This window comes from Diabrotica undecimpunctata, chromosome 1, assembly GCF_040954645.1.
Source record: "Diabrotica undecimpunctata isolate CICGRU chromosome 1, icDiaUnde3, whole genome shotgun sequence".
Classification (NCBI taxonomy): domain Eukaryota; kingdom Metazoa; phylum Arthropoda; class Insecta; order Coleoptera; family Chrysomelidae; genus Diabrotica; species Diabrotica undecimpunctata.
In genome coordinates this window covers 135,496,512-135,523,541 of record NC_092803.1, presented here as the reverse complement: position 1 = coordinate 135,523,541, position 27,030 = coordinate 135,496,512, and the positions used below count along the sequence as shown (strand labels likewise).

Here is a 27,030-nt window from a genome sequence, read left to right as displayed (position 1 = left end):
ATTAAAATTATTGGTGCAAATAATAAGAAGTTGGGTGAGATTGATAAACTAGCCAATTTTAAAATTAATATTCTTAATAAAGAAATTAATATGCAAGGATTTATTGTCAAGGATTTATGTGTTGATATATTAATGGGAAATGATGAATTGGAAAAGAAGAAAGTAAAGATAGATTTTGAAGAAAAAATGGTAACTTTGGAAGGGCAAATAATTAAATTTATGCAGAAAGATGAGGTAGAAGAAGGAATAAGAGTTGATAGGATATTATTAAAAGAAAATAATGATGTTTATGAAGAAGAAATGTATTTTGATGATAGGGAAATGTCCCAGAAGAATGTAAAGAATAATTATTGTAGTGAATATTTAAGGAATGGAAATTTTAAGCAAATGGATGCCTACGAGGCGGAGTGCGTAAAATTGGAAGCAAGGAATAATGAGTACATAATGAAGAATAATTTTATTTGTAAAGAAGAAGATATGATAAAAGTTTTAAATTGCCCTGAAGAATATAAATCAATAGTCATTTCCATATTGCAGCAACACAAGGGACTTGTCAATAAAGAAAATAGAATTGCACAAAATTATATCCATAGTATAAAAGTTAAAGAAGAAAAAGATTTTAAAACAAAATCATACCCAATACCATATAAATACAGAGAAGAAGTAAACAAAACAATTAATAATATGTTAGAAGATGGAATCATTGAGAAGGCAGATACACGTTTTATTAACCCCATAGTAGTAGTACGAAAAAGATCAGGTGAAATCAGGTTATGTTTGGATGCAAGGAATATTAACAAGATTACTGAAAAGCAATTTGAAGCACCAATGAGTATAGATGGAATATTAGGAAGAATTACAGGAATGTCATTTTTCACTAAAATTGATTTACAGCATAGTTTCTGGTTAATACCTCTAGAAAGAAAAAGTAGACAGTATACAGGATTTCAGATAGATGGAGTAGTATATCAATTCAAAGTAGTACCATTTGGACTTCAATCATCTTGCAGTGCTCTATGTAGATGTCTTCATGATATTTTGGATCAATATGAACATTTTGTAATTCACTACATTGATGATATATTAATTTTTTCTAAAACGGCTGAAGATCATGAGAAACACCTAAAAATTATAATAAATAGATTAGACAAAGTGGGACTAAAAATAAATCAAGAAAAATGTACATTTTTTCAAAAAGAAGTCATATATCTAGGTTATAAACTTAACACTAAGGGAATCGAAATGGATCCAGAACGGACACAAGTCATTCAGGAATATAAAACACCACACAATTTAAGAACTTTAAGAGGATTTATTGGAATAATTAATTATTATAAAAGGATGATACCAGATCTAAGTATAAAAGAAATTCCATTACTTGAACTACTGAGAAAAGGTGTAAAATGGAGATGGGATCAGAGAAGAGAACTAGCATTCCAAGAAATTAAAAACATTTTTCTGTCAAATTTGAAAATATACTATCCTGACTACACACAGCCATTCATATTAAGAACAGATGCATCAATAGAGAGATTATCAGGGGTATTATTACAAATACATGATGGGGTCGAATACCCAATACAATTCATTTCAAGAATCACAAAGCCACATGAAAAGGGTTACTCAGTTTCAGAATTAGAACTAGCAAGTATAATACACTGTGTCACAAAATTAAGATTTTATTTGTTGGGTAATGAATTTACAATAGAAACAGATCACCAAGCTTTAACGTCTATATTAAATAACAAATATGGAAACAGTAGAATACATCGGTGGAGTCTAATACTTAGTGAATACTGCTTTGAAATCAAATACATTTCTGGAAAATCCAATATAGTGGCAGATGCTTTATCAAGGTTAGAAAATACACCACAAAAAGGGCAGCGCACAATAAAAATTGGATTAAATCAATTAGTAGAAAGTACAGGATTATATTCTAAAGAAGAAATTATAAGAGATCAGATCAATTTGAGTGAAAAACAAAAAGTCCTTAGGAAAGATGGAGTATATTATAAAATAATAAATGGCATAGAAGTATATGTAATAACTAGAACTTTAGCAAAGAAAATATTGAAAAATTTACATAACGATTATATGCATATTGGTTCAAGAAAGCTATGGATGCTATTTAGGGACAATTATTTTGCAAAGAATGACATAAGTATAGCAAAAGAAATTACTAACCAATGATCAATATGTCAACTAAAAAAAGAAAAGAATTTCAAAAACCAGAACACATATAAATCTAATGTTGTATATGAAAAACTAAATACAGTTTCCATGGATTTTATTTCAAATTTAGTTCTCAGTCCAACAGGAAAAAAGCATATACTAGTGATAGTTGATTTATATACAAAATTTATTAAACTATATCCCTGCTCCAGAACAAATGTTAAAACATTAAAATTATATATTAATCAATTTTTCGAAGAAATAGGACCATTTAGAAATTGCATAATAGATAATGCTACATATTTTAACAACCAAAAATTTCGGACATTTTGTGAGAAAAAGGGAATCAACATTCATTTTACAAGTATCAGACATCCTCAGGCAAATCCTGCAGAAAGATATATTAAAGAAGTTATAAAATATTTAAGGATACTGTGTCAAAATCAACACGAAACTTGGCAGCAACATATACCACAAGTAGAATATTTTTTAAATAATACACATAATTTGAATACAGAGGAAGTACCAGAATATTTAATGTTTGGCCATATAGGAAACAGAAAGTGGATTAGTGAATATAATCAGGATATGTTAGAACAAGTAATGCAGAAAGTGAATAACCGAATTAGGAGGAAAGCTGAAAAATATATCAGAAGACAAAATCGAAATATAAAAAAACCAATCACATTTCAAAAAGGAGACCTAGTGTTAATTCGTTCACTTAGAAAAAGTAATGTTAAAGAAAACCGTTGTAAGAAATTACAACCAATGTTTGAAGGTCCATATACAATTGAAAATCAGAATGGACTAAATAGTTATGTGTTAATAGATGCAGAGAACAGACTAAGAGGCCTGTTTCATATCAATGACATCTTTAAGTATCATGAAGAGATTGAATAATTTTTTCTATACCTTTTAACACTAATATACAAATACTTACTGTTACTATAACAGATTACTGATATATCCATTTTATTCAATAGACTTGATTTGTTAAATAGATGGTAGATTTCATTGTTGTGAATAAATTTGACATCATACTTGTTGAATTGTGTACATATGGAAATTGTTTGGTACCCTAAAAATCATAATTTGGGGTTAGATACAGAATTGATTGTGTAAATGTCTGTATAAAATGTGTAAAACTTACCAATTATATGGATGAAAGCCTTTTGAATGGAAACAATTCCTAGATTTTGTCTATAAATAAACAGAACACAATATCCATTATATTTTTAATTAAGGTTATATTTTATTCTCTGATAAAATCCATTCTCCATTTGACATGACAGTTTGACCATAGAATAGCCGAACTGTGATCCGTTGTTCTCTGTTTTGACATAGACAGCGAACAGGGATGTATTTAACACATTTTAAATAAATAAAAAAAAATTTGATTTATTAAATTTAATAAGGTATGAGAAAATTAATATTTAAAAAAATAATAAGTAAATTATTTATTTTAAATATTATTTTTGGGGTATTGTGACGATTAGGGTTTATAGAAAATAATTTATAAGTTATATACTACATAATATTAGATATTTGGTTGTTTTAAATAAGTTATATACTAGAGAATTTAATAAAAATATATTTATGTGAGGGCATTTTTAATAAATTAGCATAATAATTGTAAAAAGTTGTATTTTAATATTGTAAATATATATAAGTGAGCCATGTGCTTAGGCAACCAAAAATACTCTCGGAGATTGACAGATATTTATACTCTGAAGTGACGTTTAAAAATATTTACGAATATAAAGTGGGTTATAATAATATATTGTTTGAAATGTGTATTTTATTAAATTAGAATGTTAAGTTACTAATTTAATTATATATTCTGATCTGAAAAGCCTAAATGTAAACAAAATTATTAATAGAAAAGAATGGAATTCTCTGGATCTCCGGAGATGGCCATGTTTGCGAAATGGTTTGTTCCAGAAAATTCAGACATGTATTAAATAGAACTGAATAGAACATGATATCTTACGAGATGGTTCTAGAAATCCAAAAAACATATAAATACCCGTGATTTGGATTCAAGATGGCAGTTTTTGAAAGTTTTTAGTCAGAAAAGTTTTAGATAGTGCAGTCAGAAGAGTTTTTGGCAGTTTTGGAAGTTTTTAGTCAGAAGTCAAGCAGTTTATTATGAAAGTTAGTTGGAGTCAGTGAATCAAGTACAAATAGTCAAAATGTTTAATATAGTGAGTTGAATGAAGATTAAAAATTATGCATATAATTTAATGCACATTTATAATTATACACAAATAATTATTGAAGAAAAAAAAAAGGTATATTGGAAGAAATTAAATTATATTATGGTTGGAGATTAGTATAAATCAACTTATAATAATTGGATATTGGTATATTGAAAAGAAGAATAAATATAAATGCTGTTTGCTGGTTTGGTTGGTGGTGTACAAATGCTGGTGAAGAAAACTATATCTTAAATTGGTAGAAGCTGATAATTGAAAAAAGTAATTTCACAAAAAACAAGGATAACCGAAGTACGAAGACTTTCAGTGGTGATTAGAATATATATAGTGGAAAACAGTTCATTTAGGCATTCAGTGAAAGAAAGGTACAAAATTTTGTTAATATAATTTAGTTAGTGTCATAACAATTTCAATTTTGAAGATAGTTTTGTTTAAATTTTAGATTGTCTATAGAATTTAATTAGTTTTATAAGAATATCAATTTAAAGATAGTTTATTTTAAATTTACATTGACTAGGTTAGATATATATGTGTGTTTCATAATAGTTATAATAAAGATAATTTAAAAAAAGTACTTACAAGCTAATTCTTTGAGAACCGCGATAAAAACCCTATATATTATATTATTAAAAATACTCATTGCTCATCATTCAAACAAAAAACACATCATAACAATATATATATATATATATATATATATATATATATATATATATATATATATTGTTATGATATGCAAAATCGAGAAAAATATTGGGTTGATTAAAATATTTCAAATTTCAAAAACATTAAAATAATTCAGATAAGTAAGATAATAAACAACAAACATTTCAAAGAAGGAAAGTTATTAAATTCTTGGATTACCTGTACTAAACAAAATGTAAGCTATACATAAATTATTTCTTTGTTATACTTGAGTAACCCGCATAATTTTAAGTGAAATCCAAAGACAATTGAAACGGGTTTTCCAAAATACATTAATGCAGTGATTAGAGACAAATAGAAGAGATTTTAGAAAGAGGTTTTTGTTAGTTTTTAAGTATTATAGAAAATATTATTTGTAAATAAGTTTAAGGAAATTTTATAATTATAGGTAAAAATTTGTTTGTTATCGAAATGAAAAAATGGGGGAATTGTGACGAGTTTTGATTGGCGGAGATTGAAAAAGGTGGGATAAGTATGTAGGAAAAAGTTTAGCGAGATTGAGGAGAGAGAAAGGAGAATCAGTTGGTTTTCCAAGTCTGTAAGACGAACAGTGATTGTTCTCTGGTGGTTTCCAAGAAATAGCAAGCAGTAGTGTTGAATGTTAGTGAGTTTTTGTGGAGTTAGTGTATCTGACAGAAGCTGAAGCAGCAAAATATTGTAAGTCATATTTTCCTACTTATATTCCAAGAGTCACTGTTCAGGCCAACGAGAGATTTAGTTTATCGTAAAGAGAAGATATTCCAAGAGTCATTTTTTCACTCGGGCCAACGAGAGATTCAGTTTATCGAGAGGAGAAAGGCTATCATAATTTGAATGATTTGTGCTTTTGAAGGAGATCATTAAGGACGATATACTTGCAACAATCTGCTGTAAGATTGCTGATTACATAGGGAGCGGTTGAGAGGAGATAATATAGTCTACAAGGAACAAGGATTTGGACCACTCATCATCAGAGAGAGATATTTTTGTTTCTGCAGTTTTTTTCTTTTATTGATAACAAAATTTTACACTTAATTTAGAAAGGATATAGATATTTTGATTAGGAGAGTTAGAATAGTTTGGGATTTTGAGATTTCAATTAATATTGTTTGTACCATTAATTTTGATTGTTCACGTACGGAGAACAAAATTTTGAGAATCCTTATATGAGATTTGTTTATTGAAAACTTTTGAGTGTGAATTATTTCATTATTTTTATTTCAATATATAGTGTTAGATCATATGTGTTTTTTATTATTCCGGTATTCTCTGGACCTTACCTTTCACATGTAATAACATAGATATTGAAGCACGAATTTAACCCTGAGATAAAAGAATTAAAAATTGTGATAGAGTCATAATCATATCATTTAAATAATTTTAATTAATCAAAAAATTAATTAGCTAATTATTGCTTGGCGCACCAAGACTTTAAATATCACAATAACTGGCTTCCAAAACGTGGGGCTTGAAAATGTCGCAGCTTTACATTTGAAGGAAGGGAAAGAGATCTGGAATAAGTACAGGTGATCCAGAGATAAAAACATATAACATTGAGGGAATTTGAATTTGAAAGTATTTTGACAATTTTTCCAGGGAATATAAATTTGATTTATTGATTGATCGTAGTTAGTGGATATTTACTGCTATTGAATTATTTGATTTTATTTTCTTTACCAATCGTACATTTGATATTTATTTTGAATTATTTGAATTTTACTGATTGCATATTTGATATTTGTCGTGAAAATTTAATACATTTGGGGAGAAATATTGTCGTGTTCTGAAACATATAGAGTGTTGTAAAATTTCACATTTGGCGGGGACAAAAACAGTAACGAAAAGAAACAACATGTCGACCACAAGGAGTCAAAGCAAAATGCAAGAAAGGAAGGAGGATAACAGAGAAGAGGAAACAATTATTGATGAAGGATCGGATAATGAAGGAAATGTTGCAATAGTTGAGGAGAAAAAAGAATTATCAGGAATAGAGAAAATATTACAATTAATGCAAATACAGACACAAACAATAGAGAAAAACCAAAATGAAACATCAAAGAAAATGGATAAAATGGATAGAAATCAACAAGAAACATCACTAAAAATTGAAAAAAATAACAGGAATATAGAGCAGCGTTTGGAAAACTATGAACAAGAAATTAAAGGATGTGTTGAGGGGATAAAGAAAGAACTGATACAACAGATAGAAGAAATAACCATAAAGAATGCAAAACAAGAGACAGATAAAAGATATCCAAAATACGATGAAGGAAATAAAGATTGTCCAGAAAAAGGAATTAGGACAGTTAGAAGAAAAATTTGAAATGGCGCTACAAGAAGACAGGAAGGAAGTAGAAAGAAGATTAAAGCAAAATGAAAAACAAATGGCAGAAATTGAACTAAGAGGGGTAGAGAGAAAAGAAGTTATCATCCATGGAACAAGCGAGGCGAAAATACAATTTGGCGGGGATATTCGGAAAACACACCCAGTACCGTTTGTTAAAAATTTGAAAACCAAATTACAACATATTAGATATTTTGACAAGTGCAAAGAAACAATTAGAAACCATTTGAAAGAAGGAGCAGCGTTATGGTATGAAAGCAAGGAAGATGAGTTTGAAAATTGGACAGATTTTGAAAATAAATTTCTCAACTATTTCTGGGGGAAAAATAAACAGAGAGAAATCAACCAAGAGCTACAGAATGGAAAATATCACGAAAAAATGGGAATATCTGAAGAAAGATATGCTTTGCAGATATATAACAATTCAAAATATCTAGAATACAAATATTCTACCGAACAGCTGGTAGAAATGATCAGCAGACATTTTGAGGAAACTTTGGAAGATCACGTGATTTTGAGAAACTATCAAGATATTGATAGTTTGTGCCAATTCCTTCAATTAAAAGAAGCGAAAAGAAAAGAAATGAGAAATAGAAGACAACATGACCAATATAATGGACCGGAAAGAAGGTATTCATCAAATTATGACCAGAGAAACCGACATCCCAGATCAACAAACGAATATAGGCCGAGAAATTACAATAATTACAATAGACAACAAAATTACGATAACCGGAATGATACACAAAATAGAACAAATGAAAATCACAACAGGAATAGAGATGCACAAAATCCTCCGAATAGGAATACGAACGAACAAAGGGACGATAGAAATAATCAGAGATTCCAACGACAAAACAGAAGAGAGATGAATCATGTGGCAATAGAAAAGGAGGAAGAAGAAGTATTCAATGAATCCAGACAGGATTTTCAATAAGGCATCCACTAAACAAAAGTAAAAAACTCTCCGGTATATTTTGTCACCCGAGAGAGTTTATACAGTTGGCGGGAAACGAAAAACAAAATTCTAATTCCAATCTAATTTTTTTAGATGCATTTATAAAACATAAAGCGATTAAAATTCTGATTGATTCTGGATCGGAAATTTCGTTAATCAATAAAAAACTAGTAAAAGAATTAAATATGGACAGATTTGTGTATAAGATTCCGAGGGTTGCTTTAGTGGGTGCAAATAATAAAAAATTGACGACAGTAAACGAAGGTTTAGGAGTACGGATCAGAGTGGGAGACCAATTCTATATTATGCAATGTGTGGTGATCGAAGATCTAAATCATGATATGATAGCGGGAATTGATGAATTGAGTGAAAAACATATCACCATCAATTTTTCGGAAAATCAACTGGAAATCAGAGCAGAACCAGACAACATAGAAGAAGAAAAGGAAACAGATAGGAGAAAATTTTCTGAAAGGATAAATGGACAAGAAAAACATAAAGAAATCAATATGACGGTGGAGGATAAATCGAAAGCTCAAGAAAAAAATCAATCCGAAGAGGAAAAGAGAATAAAAAAAAAGAAGAAGAGTTCGAAAAGAAAGCAGGAAAAAAAGGAAGTTATAAGCAGAAAAATGGAAGGAGCCGAAACATGGTGCTCGGAATACCAGATAGAAATTAAAGATAAAAAAAAATAGAAGAAGAAATAACGGAAGAGGACAGAGAAGAAATGGCAATTATGGACGAGAATCCAGAATTTTGTGAAGAAGTAATACGGACAGTGAACACATGTGAACAAACTGAGGATGAAAGAAAAATAATATGTGGAGAAAACATGGAGAAGGAAATAGAGAAGATTTTAGAAAATTATGGAGATCTTATTAATGAAGAAAGCCGAGTGGCTAAAAATTATAAACATTCTTTTAAAGTTCAAAACTTAGAAAATTTTAAATCGAAAACTTATCCAATCCCGTATAAATACAGGCAAAGCGTCGGACAGGAAATTGAAAATATGATCAAAGACAAGGTGATCGAAAGATGTGACTCTCCATATATCAACCCGATAGTATGCGTAAAAAAATCAAATGGTGATTTGCGATTATGTTTAGATGCAAGAAACATTAATTCGCACACAATCGCGCAATACGAAGCGCCTTTGAACATAGAAGCCATTTTTGGACGAATCACAGGATCACACATTTTCTCCAAAATCGATTTGAAACACAGTTTTTGGTTAATACCTTTGGCAGAAAAGTGTCGAAATTATACCGCTTTTTCTATCGACGGAGTGGTGTACCGATTTAGGGTAGTACCATTTGGACTACAAAGTGCATGCGCTGCTTTGGTTCGCGCATTACACACAATTTTAAATAGGCATGGAGAATTTGTTGTACATTACATAGATGATTTATTAATTTTCTCACCGGATATAACAAGGCATCTACGACATATTCATACTGTTCTCGAAGAACTTGATCAAGCCGGATTAAAATTAAATATTCAAAAGTGTCAGTTTTTCCAAAAAGAGGTATTGTATTTAGGATTCAAATTAGACACAAAAGGGATTAGTCTTGCAGAAGATAGAATCGAAGTCATAAACAACTACCCTAGGCCAACCAATTTAAAAACTTTGCGGGGATTTTTAGGAATGGTAAACTATTTCAAAAAGCGGATACCAGACCTCAGTACAAAAGAAATACCGCTAATAGCATTACTTAAGAAAAATGTCAGATGGAAATGGGGAACTGAACAAGAAATCGCTTTCAAAAATTTAAAAGGAGCGTTTTCCACAGCTGTAAGAGTGCACCACCCAAGATATGAGCAACCTTTCATTCTCAGGACCGATGCTTCCATAAAAAAATTTGCAGAGGTGTTATCACAGATACAAGACGATATAGAGGTGCCAATATGTTTCGTTTCCCGTGTAACCAAAACGTATGAGAGAAAATACAGCGTTACTGAATTAGAGTTTGCCAGTGTGTTATTTTGTGTAAACAAATTACGTTTTTACCTACTTGGGGCAAGATTCACCATTGAAACGGACCATGCAGCGTTGGTACACATAATGAAAAATAGGTTGGTAAATAATAGAATTCATAGGGGCATTCTTTTACTCCAAGAATATGATTTTGAATTTAAATATATCAAAGGAACGGACAATATTTTGGCTGATGCGTTGACGAGAGATGAACAATTCCGCAAAGAGGATCACAAAACTCTCCACGTAGGCATGAACATAATGAGAGAAGAAGCAGGCTTATTTTCTTTGGCCAAAATCAGGGAAAATCAGGAAGAATTGAATGAAAGAGAAAAGCAAAGGGCTGAACAAGAAAATAACCTATATTTTAAGAGGGTCAATGGTAAAGAACTCTATGTAATCACGGAGCAAATGGCAAAAGAAGTTTTTTTAAAGTTACACTGTGACAACGGACATATTGGCAGTAGAAAGGTGTGGCTTATGTTCAGGGAGAACTACATTTGTCGACAGGACTATACAATAGCCAAATGGGTGACTCGAAATTGTGTGACATGCCAAAAGTGTAAAAGTAGGAACTTTAAAAATGAAAACGTCACAAAAAACGTCGTAGCTCGGAAGAAACTGGATATTGTTGCTATTGATATGTTGAGCGATTTGATACCAACAACTCAAAGGAATAAACACATATTAGTTATGGTGGATCTTTTCTCAAAATATGTTAAATTGTATGCATGCAGAACCACAAAAGGAATTGAAATACTTAGGAAGATAGACAATTTTATAGAAACGGTGGGAAGACCAGACAATATTTTATTGGACAATGCGACATATTTTAGGAACGAACGTTTTAAAAGGGAATTAAGAGAGAGGGGCATCGATACAAAATTTATAAGTATCCGTCATCCACAGAGCAACCCATCGGAGCGTTTTATACAAGAAGTCACAAAATTTCTACGAATTGCCGCGGAAGAACATCATCGACATTGGGACAGAAAAGTGTTTGAGATCGAGGCCTATTTGAATTGTGCTCCAAATACGGTTACCAAAGAGACGCCTTTATATATAATGAATGGAACAATGCCTACAAGACCGTGGGAAGACACCGCCCCCAGACAATACGAAGAAGTGATCGAGTTGGTTCAAAGAAGATTGAGACGAAGTGGAGAGAGATATCTCCAAAGACAAGAGAGAACCCGAAGAAGAAGGCCGATCAAATTCCAGAAAGGAGATAAAGTCTTAGTGAAGGCACTGAGGGTGTCGAATTTACAAAATGGTATTTGTGCTAAATTGATGCCGATATTTGAAGGTCCATATAGGGTCAATACGGAAAATGGGGTAAATAGTTATGAATTAGCGCACATAGAGACAGGAAATATACGGGGTATTTTTAACATTCACGACATTTATCAATATCATGAATAGATTTTAATAACATAGTGAAATAATTTGATCCTGGAAAACTTTTGTCATTTTAAAATTTAACAAAGAGTTTTCGGCAGATCAAATGGCGGGGATTTGTTATGATATGCAAAATCGAGAAAAATATTGGGTTGATTAAAATATTTCAAATTTCAAAAACATTAAAATAATTCAGATAAGTAAGATAATAAACAACAAACATTTCAAAGAAGGAAAGTTATTAAATTCTTGGATTACCTGTACTAAACAAAATGTAAGCTATACATAAATTATTTCTTTGTTATACTTGAGTGACCCGCATAATTTTAAGTGAAATCCAAAGACAATTGAAACGGGTTTTCCAAAATACATTAATGCAGTGATTAGAGACAAATAGAAGAGATTTTAGAAAGAGGTTTTTGTTAGTTTTTAAGTATTATAGAAAATATTATTTGTAAATAAGTTTTAGGAAATTTTATAATTATAGGTAAAAATTTGTTTGTTATCGAAATGAAAAAATGGGGGAATTGTGACGAGTTTTGATTGGCGGAGATTGAAAAAGGTGGGATAAGTATGTAGGAAAAAGTTTAGCGAGATTGAGGAGAGAGAAAGGAGAATCAGTTGGTTTTCCAAGTCTGTAAGACGAACAGTGATTGTTCTCTGGTGGTTCCCAAGAAATAGCAAGCAGTAGTGTTGAATGTTAGTGAGTTTTTGTGGAGTTAGTGTATCTGACAGCAGCTGAAGCAGCAAAATATTGTAAGTCATATTTTCCTACTTATATTCCAAGAGTCACTGTTCAGGCCAACGAGAGATTCAGTTTATCGAGAGGAGAAAGGCTATCATAATTTGAATGATTTGTGCTTTTGAAGGAGATCATTAAGGACGATATACTTGCAACAATCTGCTGTAAGATTGCTGATTACATAGGGAGCGGTTGAGAGGAGATAATATAGTCTACAAGGAACAAGGATTTGGACCACTCATCATCAGAGAGAGATATTTTTGTTTCTGCAGTTTTTTTCTTTTATTGATAACAAAATTTTACACTTAATTTAGAAAGGATATAGATATTTTGATTAGGAGAGTTAGAATAGTTTGGTATTTTGAGATTTCAATTAATATTGTTTGTACCATTAATTTTGATTGTTCACGTACGGAGAACAAAATTTTGAGAATCCTTATATGAGATTTGTTTATTGAAAACTTTTGAGTGTGAATTATTTCATTATTTTTATTTCAATATATAGTGTTAGATCATATGTGTTTTTTATTATTCCGGTATTCTCTGGACCTTACCTTTCACATGTAATAACATAGATATTGAAGCACGAATTTAACCCTGAGATAAAAGAATTAAAAATTGTGATAGAGTCATAATCATATCATTTAAATAATTTTAATAAATCAAAAAATTAATTAGCTAATTATTGCTGGCGCACCAAGACTTTAAATATCACAATAATATATATATATATATACATATATATATATATATATATATATATATATATATATATAATATATATACATATATACTAAGGTACACTAGGAGAAATAAAAGACAAAGAAGTTGGCTACTTCATCTATTTATTGAAGACGTTTCGCTTTCTGCTCAGAAAGCATCATCAGTTCATCTAAAAAGAACAATATGAAACCAAACATCCATAGAGAAGTTAAAAACATGTGTGTTACCTTACAAACCCATGTAGCAGTCAATGATGTTAAAAATATGCAAAAGCTTACGATACTGGACATTTAGAGTTAAAGTTGTATTAAACAATTAATTGAAACTAGGTATAGTTTACAAATTAACAGAATTAGCACAGCAAAAGAACGTGTGATAATCATACATGTATATAGAAACAAGTTATTATAAAAACTTAAGTTAAAAACATTAAGATTTAGATGTGTAAAGAACTAGAAAGATCATGAGAATGCACTTCCAACAATTTATTTATAATTAGTTAAATTTTAATTTTGACTTAAGGTAACATTATTGAATTATTTAAGATTACAAAAAAATAGTATTAAAAATAAAAAATGAAGTTACCAGTCTTTAGCTTACTGAATCTCGCTAAACCTGTAAATGAATTTACAGGTTTAACACCCACGCAATCAACGTGAGAAGACATGGCCTTGAGGTCAAAATGACAATGATATCCTTAAAATATGTGAATATATCGCACCCTTAGTATTCAAAGGGCACATCTCGAAAATCGTTACTTTTGGGAAAACGCGATAAATTGAGCAACTTCATCGTTTTCATTTACTCACCTATAACATTTTTATGCAAGAATACTATAAAAAATTGCTAACCGAAGACCGCCCCGAATTCAAACAATCAGAAATAGACGGAATAGAAATCTACACACATGACGAAATCGAATTAAGCCTAGCAGAGGTAAAAAGAACGATCAAAACTCTAAAGAACAAAAAAGCAGAAGGTCCCGGCGGAATACCAAATGATTTGATAAAAAACGGATCGGAAAAGTTATTCCGTATGATACATAAAATGTTTGAGAGAGCACTGAATGGAGAAGACTTACCGGCAGAATGGACCCAAGCATATATGACATCAATATACAAGAAAGGAAATAGAAAAAACTGCAAAAACTATCGGGGAATCAGCATTATATCGTCTATAGGCAGACTGTATGGAAAGACCATAAGGGAAAAATTAGAAATATATGTACAAGATAAAATCGGAGAAGACCAGGCAGGTTTCACAGCGGGGAAAGTATGCTTAGATCACATTTACACGGTCGAACAACTAATAGAAAAAAGAATGGCCAAAAATAGATCCGTCCCTCTGGCTTTTGTTGATCTTAAGAAGGCATATGACTCAATACCTAGAACCAAGCTATGGGAAGCAATGGAAAACATCGAAGTTCCACGAAGATTAATAAACGCGGTAAAAGCACTCTACAAGAATAACGAAGTAGCTATCAAAACGGGCAATAGAATATGCAGTCCATTTAAGACGACAAAGGGACTACTACAGGGTTGCTCCACATCCCCCACCCTATTCAAAATATTCCTGGAAAAAACCCTGAAACCATGGAAAAGAAAGTGCGAAGGAATGGGTATACCAGTAAGGAACGAATATCTATATACACTAAGTTTTGCCGACGACCAAATAGTGATCGCACAAGACGAGGATGACCTCAGTTTTATGATGAGAAAACTGGAGCAGGAATATACAAAGAATGGGATGGAAATAAACCTAAAGAAAACTGAATACCTAACAACGGAGAATACAGAAATAAAACAGCTGGAAATAGACGAAGGTAAACAAATCAAAGGAACAGACAAGTATAAGTATTTAGGTTTCATAATATCAAACAAAGGAACAATGGAGGAAGATATAAAAAATAGACTAGGACAAACAAGAGACTGCATACGAAAATTGAACCCGGTACTATGGGATAAGAACATCAGCATGAAAACAAAGAAAAAAATATATTATACCATGACAAGAAGTATCCTCACTTATGGGTGTGAAAATTGGACAATAAATAAGAAAACCAAAAACAAAATAAGAGCAACAGAGATGGAATTTCTAAGGAGAAGCTGCAGAGTAACAAGAAGAGATAGGATAAATAACATGAAGATTAAGAGGAGAATGGGCATGAACTCCGACATAATAGACTACATCGAACAGAAGAGGTTAACCTGGTACGGACATGTTAGAAGAGCAGACCAAAATCGGTGAATAAATAGAATAACAGAGTGGAGCCCGATAGGACGAAGAAAGAGAGGCAGACCCCGAAGATCTTTCAGAGATGAGGTGGACGAAGCAATGAGTAGAAGAAACCTACAGGAAGGGGACTGGCTAAACAGGAAAAATTGGAGAAAACGGTTGAGTGAAGGAATACAGTGAAAACTGTGGAAATCCTTGTATATATATATATATATATATATATATATATATATATATATATATATATATATATATATATATATAACATTTTTATTTGAAAAGATAGATAAATAAAAATCTAGGTATACAATTTACAGTATTTGTACTCTATAATGGATAATCGAAATATTACAAAAAAATTTATTTAATTAAAAAAAAAAACGTTTCAAAAAATCTCTCCCAAGATAGGCCCCTCTCCCACTAAATTTTTTTAAAATTTTTAAGGCATCTTACGAATTAAGCCTTTTAATGATTAAAGATACACTATGTTTTTAAGTTACAAATCCAAATATGGCTGTGCAATAATAATGTTTAACTACTTTCAATGATAAAAGTGCCTCTTGTAAAGGAATTAATAAAACATTAAATCGTAAAAGATTAACAAAAAATAACTTTATTCTCAAAAACCTTAAAAAGTAATGTAAATGTAAGGCATGTAGCATACAAATCCAATAACAAAAACTATGACACTCTTTTTAGGGCAGTCATATAAAAAAAAAACCAGAATTGTTTTAACGTTTATAATGTAACACAAAACTAAAATAGTTCTCACAAAAAATTACTGAATTTACTAGACAACAAAATTAACAAATTTTCTCAACATAAAATCATTCTTCTTTTGTGTGAGCGTTTAAGATCTATCATATTCATTTTTTACAAATAGTCATGTTTGAATAAAATAGAATAGCTATCGACTAGAATAGTACCTAGAACTAGGAAATATAAAATAGCCAGCAGGCTTAAGTTTTTAGTAATAGTCATAAAACATTTTAAAAATAAAACAAAGTATTAAAAATTACAATTAGAAAACAGTTACATTAACATATTATTATAGTAACAGGCATGATAAGAGTCAATAAGTCTCTTGGAAATTAATTCTTTGAGATCCTGTTTCTTATTTAAACTTAATTCAAATGGCGCACTATAAACTATTTTGATGGATATTTATTCATTTTCCACATTTTCATTCTTTTGTTTCTAACATTTATTTGTTTAAACGCGTCTTTGTATGATGTCTTATATTGAAAAGAGAATGGGTTCCCTTTCGTAAATTTCATAACTTTGATGTGATTCCATACGATAGTATTCTTCTCTTCGGCAACTTTAAAATTATATCCCCACTTGACTTGTAAATCTTTCAAGTCGTAAAAGAAATCATGATTAAAAGTATGAACGATAAAAGGTCCCGTTTTTCTAGATCTCTGAATTGCGGTGGTGTATTGAAGTGGTGTAAAGATTGGACCAGCTTTTAAATCTCTTGATATTTGTTTCTGTATCAGCATTGTGTACATTGTCGGCTTAATTTTGCGTATGACCTTTTATAAGGAATTTGTGAGTTATGCCCTTTAAGTTTTTTTAAATAGTGACTGCAAACATGTATAAAGAAGCTATGTATATATTTTTGTTTTGGCCACAACAATTATCTGTTACAGATGTTACGTTAATTTCATGTTCACCTGCATCCTCACAAACCTTCTTTAAAAAGTCTAGAACGCAACTTCCAATCTCCACTGCACCTCTTTTTTCTTAGGTCTCATCCCAGAAATAGCAATGCACGTCAACATAGCTTTTAAAATCCTCTTTATTCTCTGGTAATTTATTTAACACAGTCAAAGTAAAGTTGTAGCTATTCAATTTGGATTTATAATAAAACGATGGTGTTTCTCCATTGGGACTTTGCATTATCGCTTGAACATCGTAGCAAACGCATAAATTATATTTGTCAAGAGTCATTCTATCATTCTTTTTTTCTTCTCGGCTTAATTCCTTTTCTTCTAAGTGAGTATCATATTTGACTTTAAGAGCAAGCCTCTCATCAGCAGAAGAGTTTTTATACTGTAAACAAAGATCGCATTGATCTTTCTTGGGTTGAAAAAAACCCAAATTAAAATAGGTAGTAAAAATATCATAAAACAAATGAAACTTTCCAGGATCTCGAGAATTATTCTTCTGTTTTTCTTGAAAGTCTCTAAACAAGTCAGTAATACTTTTCGATCCACTTATAAACTCTCTTGAGGTTAACGCTAATTACGATACATTAACCCCGATTGTCAGCAGTATTGCAGTTCAATAGTCCAGCCGATCAGCAGTTTCGACACATATTGCAGACAAGTTGTCATTAATTAATTTCATATAAATACTGTAAATTTTCATTTTAAAGTCAGTTGTAATTATATTAAATAAAGTGCTGTTACTCTGTCAGTTGTACCTTTAAAAGGGCCTTTTTAAAAAGTACCTTCGGGAGTGACAACCCTTAAGTGGCGCATTCAGTGGATTAGTGGGAGAGTCTCCAGAAGATCCTCGTCGTTTTCAAACGTTTACCCGCTACCGAACCAAATCCAGGGAAAACTGCAGCTATTTAACCCACGGATTCCAGGCAAATTGGCACAGAAACATATTTATGAAGAAAGCTGAAAAGAAACTTAAAGAAGAAAAGAAACTTGTACCTAAAAGGAATGCATCCAAGCATCATCCTATTACTGTAAGCAAATTTCATCTTATTTCTAATTCTAATATCAATTCACAAGTATCATCCTTTAGAATAAGCGATTCTCTTTCAACAATTTTTGAATCTAATATAGAATCTAGTGAAAATATTAAACCAGATTTACATTTAGTTGATAATAATCATATTTTTAAAACCACAAATTTGTTTGAAATACCTTCTATAATTATTACACCAGCATCCATTTCAAATAATTCTAATATGGCACCCATTTTTGATGTTAATAAAGACCTTTCTATCGTACCAGAGTACGACGGCAATCCAAATGAACTCCACAATTTTATTGATGTTATTTCCATGCTTCTAAACCATTTCTGGGATCATACAAATCCCGAAAATTTTCAAAATCATATGCTTACCCGGGGAATTATGAACAAAATTAAAGGAAGAGCCAGAGAAATTATTTCTGTATACGGCTGTAAAGACTGGCCGTCAATAAAATCAATTCTTGTCCAAAATTTTGCAGACCAACGAAACGAAAACTCATTAACTAGAGATTTAGTTAACCTTCGGCAAGCTCCAAACGAAAACCCCCATCAATTTCATGAAAAAGTTATGAGTCTTTTAAATACCATTTCAAATCATATTGAATTACACACGGAAAACGAGGAAGTTAAAAGAAGTAAAAAAGAATTTTTCCAACAACAAGCTCTAACCACATTTTTGGCAGGCCTAAGAGAACCCCTAGGATCAACGATTCGATCCATGAGACCACCCAATCTCGCTCTTGCTATCCAATATATTCAGGAAGAAAATAACATTAGATATCTCCAAAAAACTCATAATTATTCCTTGCCATCTTCTAATAAACCATCTGCGACTTCACAAACACAGAGATCCAATTTAAATCATACACCTGCTCCTACACGATGGCAGCCTGAGGTGCCTAAGCCCCAATGGCCACAGCCATTCTTTAGACCAAATCAAATTCCTGTGCAACAACAATCATTCAATAATAGTCCAAGAGGGACATTTCAACCCCCTAGATTCCAACAAAATCATCAACTCACTCCATATGCACAAAATTCTAGGGCTAATCAACCCAATTTTCATAAACCAGTTCCATCTCAATCATATAAGCCAACACCTATGAGCGTATCTACACGCCAAACCGGCTTTAATAGACCCCAATCTCAAAGAAACTTCCGCTTTCAACAAACTGCCAGCCCCCGATTCACCGTAGAAGAACTCTTTAATATCGAACAAGAGGAAAATAATTACGATGAAGGTATAGACAATGACACATACCCAGATTACACCTATTATGAGCAAGAAAGCCAAGAATATGAGGAAGATGTAAATTTTCAAACGTTTCAAGACGAAAAAGAAGAAACGTAGTAGAATTGCATTCCTATGCCGACAAAAGAGAGCTTCCTTACATTAAAATTCAAAATCCCCCTCTTTAACTTCTTATTGATACAGGAGCCACTAAATCTTTCCTTAATCCTGATATAGCCAATAAATTCTACAAGAATAATATTAAATATGAACCATTTATCGTTACATCAATTTTTCAAAATCATTCACAGGATTATTGTGTAGAAATCCCAATTTTTCCCGAATTTAACTCCGATATTAACCTAAAATTTTATCTTTTCAAATTTCACAAGACATTTGACGGTCTTATCGGCCTCGATAATCTTAAACTTCTAAAAGCAAATCTCGATTTTACCCAAGCTACTCTTACTACAGAGCATTCTATTCTTCCTATTAATTACTACGTCACAAACAAAGCCCAATTCTATACAGTCCAGCTAGAGCCCCAATCAATTACCCAAGTCCGCTTACCAGTAAAGGAAACATCAGGTACAATCGTCATCCCAAGACAAGAAGTCGAAGGTGCCATCCTAAGAGAAACTCTCACCATTGCCTGTAATCAACTCGCCTGGACCGAGCTAGTCAATAACACCGATGAATACATCCAAGTAGCATTAACTGATCCCATCAAAAGTCAACCCATAAATCTAGAGGAATATCATATATATACGTCAGATATCATACCTACCGAAGACAGTAATCTAAAAGATGTCGATCCTCTCCTTAGAACCGATCATCTTAATACCGAAGAAGAATCTCACCTAAGACGACTGTGCAGGAAGTTTGCAGAGATATTTCATCATCCAGACGATCCTTTAACATTTACTAACCAAATAAAGCACCATATACGAACCAAAGACGAAGTTCCAGTTTATACCAAGTCATATCGGTATCCACACATCCATAAAGAAGAAGTACGTAAGCAGATCACTTCGATGCTTGATCAAGGAATTATCAGACCGAGTCAATCACCCTGGTCATCTCCAATCTGGGTCGTTCCAAAGAAACCAGATGCCTCAGGAAAAATTAAATGGAGAATAGTTGTCGACTACCGGAAGGTGAACGAGAAAACCATCGATGACCGATATCCAATTCCAAATATAACAGACATTCTGGACAAACTAGGACGCTGCCAATACTTCTCAACCCTAGATCTAGCCAGCGGATTCCATCAAATTGAAATGGCCGAAGAAGATATCCAGAAGACTGCATTTAACGTTGAAAATGGCCACTATGAATACATGAGAATGCCGTTCGGACTCAAAAATGCACCCTCAACATTCCAGAGAGTAATGGAGAACGTACTAAAAGGACTAATAGGAGAAATATGTCTGGTCTACATGGACGACATTATTGTATTTTCAACCTCTCTTCAAGAACATATGGTAAATCTTAAGAAAATTTTTGAAAGATTAAGAGAAACAAGATTTAAGATACAAGTTGACAAATGTGAATTCCTTAAGAAAGAAGTCGATTTTCTAGGTCACGTCGTAACCTGCGAGGGAATTAAACCAAACCCGACTAAGATTAAAGCCATCATAGACTATCCTGTACCAAAAACAACAAAAGAAATTCGAGGATTTTTAGGATTACTTGGTTATTATAGAAAATTCATAAAGGACTTTGCCAAAATTACAAAACCACTTACCATATGTCTTAAAAAGGATGCAAAAATTGAACACACCGAAGAATTCTTAAACTGTATCAAAACCTGTAAAAGCTTATTGATTAATGAACCACTTCTGCAATATCCAGATTTCACTAAACCCTTTAACCTCACGACTGATGCCAGCAACTTCGCTATAGGAGCTATACTATCACAAGGTCCAATAGGAAATGATAAACCTATCGCCTATGCATCCAGAACTTTAAATGAAACAGAACTGAAATATTCGACTATCGAAAAGGAGATGTTAGCAATTGTGTGGGCTACTAAATACTTCCGCCCATACCTTTTCGGACGAAAATTCAAAATTTTATCTGACCATCGACCTCTACAATGGCTATTTTCACTTAAAGATCCAAACTCAAAGCTTTTAAGATGGAGATTAAAGCTGGAGGAATTTGATTACGAAGTAATATATAAAAAAGGCAAATCCAACACCAATGCAGATGCTTTATCCCGTGTCGAAATTCACACGAAAGAATTAAACAGTGTAGACGAGAATATGGAAGAAATAATGAAACTCCTCTCAAAAGATGACGATGATATCTCCATGATTAACCACCCCAGTTCCTTATCCGATCTGGAAGAATTTCTAACCGACCCAGCCGAAGAGTCTCAAAAAACTTTGAATCCGTCAACCCCTTTAGGCGACTTAGATAAAATCATCCAAAAAGATCAAACTGCAACGTTAACTCCCGAAGAAATAAAGATAATAGACGAAATCCTACATGAAGACAGCAAACAGCAAAAATCTAAAGCTCAGCCATCAAACTCCCAATACTTACAAGAAGATAACGATACAGATGTAACCAAACATTCCACGGCAGAAAATCCAATAATGGGAATTCCAATTAGCGAGAAACCACTAAATTGTTACAATAATCAAATAATTCTCAAGATAGTAAACTATAGCCCGGCGAAACCAATCATAGAGCAGTGTTTTGTAACAAAGAAGAGAATGTATGTCCAATTGGGAAAAAATGATCTTCACAACGACATTTTCCAGTTTTTCAAGAACTATATAAATCCGAAAAAGAAGTACGCCATTCTGTTTGAGAATGATGAACTCTACAAATCCCTATGCAATATTCTACGAGAAACTTTTAAAAATTCCGCATTCGATCTTGTCAAATGCAACAGCCTCCTAGAAGATATAAACAGCACAGAGAGACAGAAAGAAATTATAGAGAACTACCATCAAGGGAAGACTAACCACAGAGGAATTAACGAAACCGAAGCTCAAATAAGAAAACGCTATTACTGGCCTACGCTAAAGAAAGACATCGAAGAAGTTATCAACCTTTGTGATACGTGCCAAGCTAACAAGTATGACAGAAATCCAATTAAGCCGAAATTTATGGTAACACCAACTCCAACAAAACCGTTAGAAATCATTCATATGGACACATTCCAAGCTAACGGACAAAAATTCCTTACAATAATTGATGCATTCTCGAAATATGGCCAAGCATATCCCATAGAAGGATCCAACGCAATAAATGTCCTTAATGCCTTCATGCTATTTATAACCCACCATGGACTCCCACACATGATAATCGCAGATAGTGAAACCGAATTCAAAAACGGCCTTGTTCAGGAATTTGTCGATACACACAAAATTTCGATTCACTACACAACACCAGATAATCCACAATCGAACGGAATGATAGAACGTTTTCACTCTACAATTTTGGAACACCTAAGAATACTTAGAGAAAAAAGGAAGACTCTGGGTATTAAAGAACATATGTTGTATGCTATTTTAGGATACAACAATTCCATTCATTCATCAACTAAACAAAAGCCAATCGAAATTCTAAATGGCCATATCGATCCCCAGGATCCATTTGACATCGATATTAACAGAACTCTAATAAATAACTATACACAGAGCCACAGATTAAAGACAAAAGAAATCTACAGTGAAATAAACAAAAAGCTACAAGAAACCAAACAGAAAAATATTGAAAAAATAAATCAAAAAAGACAAACACCAATAACTTATAAACCCAGCACAAAAGTTTACACTAGAAAAACAGTAAAAAGAAATAAACTTCTTCCGAGATTTTCTTCCCGCATTGTGAAAAATAATAATCCCGTAACAATAGACACTCAAGATACGTCAATACACAAAAAGAACATCAAACACCAGCCAAAGACTAATGCTAAAACTGCTTTACAGATGTACCTTAGTAGCAGCCCAACAAGTTCAAATTCAAAACCTGAAGGACAATCCAGGAATCCTCCCAGTTAAACTTGGACAAGCGAGGATACAGACCAGCACTCATGACTTCATCCACTATTTCCATCTAGAACCCATCGCAGAAGAGATTGAATCCATAGAATCTCAGTATATCACCACCAACAGAGCAATAGAAAATGGACTTAGTCAACCATATTTTGACAGCCTACAAAACTTTGATAAAACTGTACAGTACCTCCTCCAAACAGCAAAAGAGAAACTAGACACAATATATCCAAAATCCAGAAGCAAAAGAGGACTTATAAACGGATTGGGAAGTGTAATAAAATCTATTTCTGGTAATCTAGATCAAGAAGATGCTGAAAGATACAACGCTGCCATTAAATCACTTGAAAATAACCAACAGAACATTATTACTAACATCAATAGCCAACTCAGTCTCAATAAAAGAATAATGACAAATTTTAACCAAACAATTTCATTACTTACACACAACCAAGAAATCATAGCTGAAGAGACAAGCAAAATTAGCTTAGAGATGAACCAATTCGTTTTCGACTTTAATGATTATATGCAAGTTCGAAATATCCTTGACCAGATAAATCTAAATTTACAAACAATTATACAAATACTGGATGATCTACAAACAGCAATTACATTTGCAAGAATCAAAACTTTACACAACGGTCTCATTAAACCTGAAGAAATAAAATGGACCGTGCAAAAGATGCTTGAACACCACCCTGCATCACAGATTCCCTATATTCAGGAAGAAGACTTAACCAAATACTATGAAATCATAGACATTGATGGTTACTACACGAATCACACCCTTGTTTTTATTTTACATTTTCCTATTCTTCATTCCAAGTCGTTCACATACTTCCATTTATACTCCCTTCCAACTAATAATCACACAATAATCATTCCACCTGGTCCATACCTAGTCCACAACTCAGACCTTTTTCAATATATGGATGTACCATGCAAAAGAAGCGAATCCAAATCATTCATCTGTCCTGAGAAATTTCCACAAGAGAATGACCAGACTAATGACTGCATCATCCAAATTCTCCAGTTAATCAATGATGCTGCCCAATGCCAAAGTGTTCCCGTCACTGTCACTACAACGATCATTCAAAAAGTATCCGATGCACACTACATTGCCGTTTTTCCAAAGGCTACGAAAGTATCTACCCATTGCACCACCACTGAAATAGAAGTACTCGAAGGGACCTATCTAATTGAGTTACCGCCAGGATGTGAACTACGAACCAATAATGAAGTTTACATAAATTCCAAAACAACAATTAAAGAAGAACCCCTAACATTACCAAAAGTCAAGACCACCAGTATTCTGAAGAACCACCCAATAGTCAAACCCCTAAAATTGGACAGAATTCCTTTAGACGAACTACACAAGTTATCACAGGAAGAAGAAAGGTTCCAATCCATCCTTCCAACACAAATGGACCACAGCTACATATGGACATCACCGATATATATACTGGTAGCAATCCTTTTAATTTTTGGTTTTCTCAAGCTACGCAAACTGAAAAAAGAAAAAGATGAGCAGAATCCAACCACAGCAGAAGACATCCCTGACCAAAGCCCAGAGTCCTCAGAAACAGTTCACAGAGTTTTGTTCATCCCTCACAAAACTTCCCCAGGGGATGGAGAAATTACGATACATTAACCCCGATTGTCAGCAGTATTGCAGTTCAATAGTCCAGCCGATCAGCAGTTTCGACACATATTGCAGACAAGTTGTCATCAATTAATTTCATATAAATACTGTAAATTTTCATTTTAAAGTCAGTTGTAATTATATTAAATAAAGTGCTGTTACTCTGTCAGTTGTACCTTTAAAAGGGCCTTTTTAAAAAGTACCTTCGGGAGTGACAACCCTTAAGTCGCTCTTAAATATTGCGATTCAATTCGTGGTATTAGATTGATAAATCTAATGATATCTTCTTTCAGATTGTCATCCACGCGTCTATGACTATTAAGTTTGCCTCTTCTATCGTCTTCAACAGAATTGCAATTGTTAGTCTTATATCTTACTGTGCGAATCACTTTACTTGTTATTCCCAACGTATTGATAAAAAATGTTTTGCAGACTCTGATTTTGGCATTATCATCGTACAATTAGAAAGCAGCATTTGGTGCTCTGGGATGTTGAGCGTTTGAATACTTATATTTAGGTTGAAATATAGCCATTCTTGCTTTAATAAACATACGCTGTAGCTGCAAATCTCCTAGTGCCCAGAAACATTTAAATGTTAAAGTCTTTTAGCCTCATCAAAATTTTCGCTGCATTTCAGTCTGCATTTCTGATTGCACGGACTCTTCATTTGACTCGCAGGAAGAACGTTTTTAGTCTTAGTAGAAATTTATTATTCTCCTGCATTTCGTTTTATCTTTTGGTTATTTTGCTTCCATTTAGTAGGATCAGCTTTACGTTTCTTCGATTTCCTGGGCGATGTTGCAACTACTTCAGAAGTACCATCATCAGAGTAACTTGAAGATGAGCTTGCGAACGTTTTCTACCTTGATGTTCATTATAAGTGGGTTGTAGTGGGATGTAATCATTGTCACTAATATCGGCATCACTCTCTTCTGAATTCATTGGCGATATACGGTAATGTACAGCTGAAGTTGGTGGTGTTAAAATTACGGATACTGGTATTGAATGTGAAGTAGTTCTAGATGATAAAGACTGAGGCTGGGCTTCAATTTCTTTACCTAGGATATGTGAAACAAATTGTCCTTGTTCCAGTGAACAACATCGAGAGGAAGAGCTGCTGCTAGAAGATGACTAACTGCTACTTTTGATGCTAGAAGACGAACTGGAACTACTAGATGACGATCTCGACGAACGTTTTGATGTTGTTGCAGTAACAGTGTTAGTCTCAACCAAAGAATTATTTTGTAATGGCAGAGTATTATCGGCTATTTCTTGTTGCTTTAAAAAGTTTTCTGATGAACTTAAAGGGATGATCTCTTTTTCTTCGTCAACTTTGTAGTTTATGGACACAACTAAAAAACTCGTTGAATTATTTTACTATTACAAGGATTTATCTTTCAATGATATTGTAAATCAAACAGATATTTTTGTAATAACAACAATCCTTTAGACATAATTCCAAAAATCATACAATGATTCTAGTAATATAAAGAACTTTTTTTAAATAAACCCATAAATTTTTGAAAGTTTTAGTAATATACAGCATTTAATCTTAATGTGCCTTTATAAAACAAAAAATATAAAACAGCACGTACCTCAAGTTTTGTAATAGAAGGGCTCAACTCGTAATGGGAGCGTTCACTAACACACCTGCTTCGACAGACATCGGCACCTTACTGAATAAGTCTATCTCGCGGGAAGATGTGTTGGCGGAGAGGGGAGTACGAAAGGGTCACATTATATCGGGACTTGCTTTATATTCTCCGTTTTCAATTTCTGTCCAGGCCAAGTTGTAGTACTAGTAGTTTTGTGCTTATTTATGCCAAAAACTCAGATACCCTAATTTTTGAGATATGCCCTTTTAATACTAAGGGTGCGATATAGTAGAAATATTTTAAACTGGTTAAGACTAAGAAGAAATGTACAATTTGGATACAGCAGATTTCTAAACATAACCTATGTCCCAATTATTAAAAACTGATTAA

At 32.5% G+C, this 27,030-nt stretch overlaps 1 protein-coding gene across 1 annotated transcript in view; it reads right to left on the bottom strand.

Annotated features, from left to right (window-relative positions):
* The window catches only part of LOC140432075 (lipase 3-like), an 89,962-nt gene that overhangs the window by 27,594 nt on the left and 35,338 nt on the right, over positions 1-27,030 (bottom strand). The gene's annotated exons all lie outside the window — the stretch shown is intronic.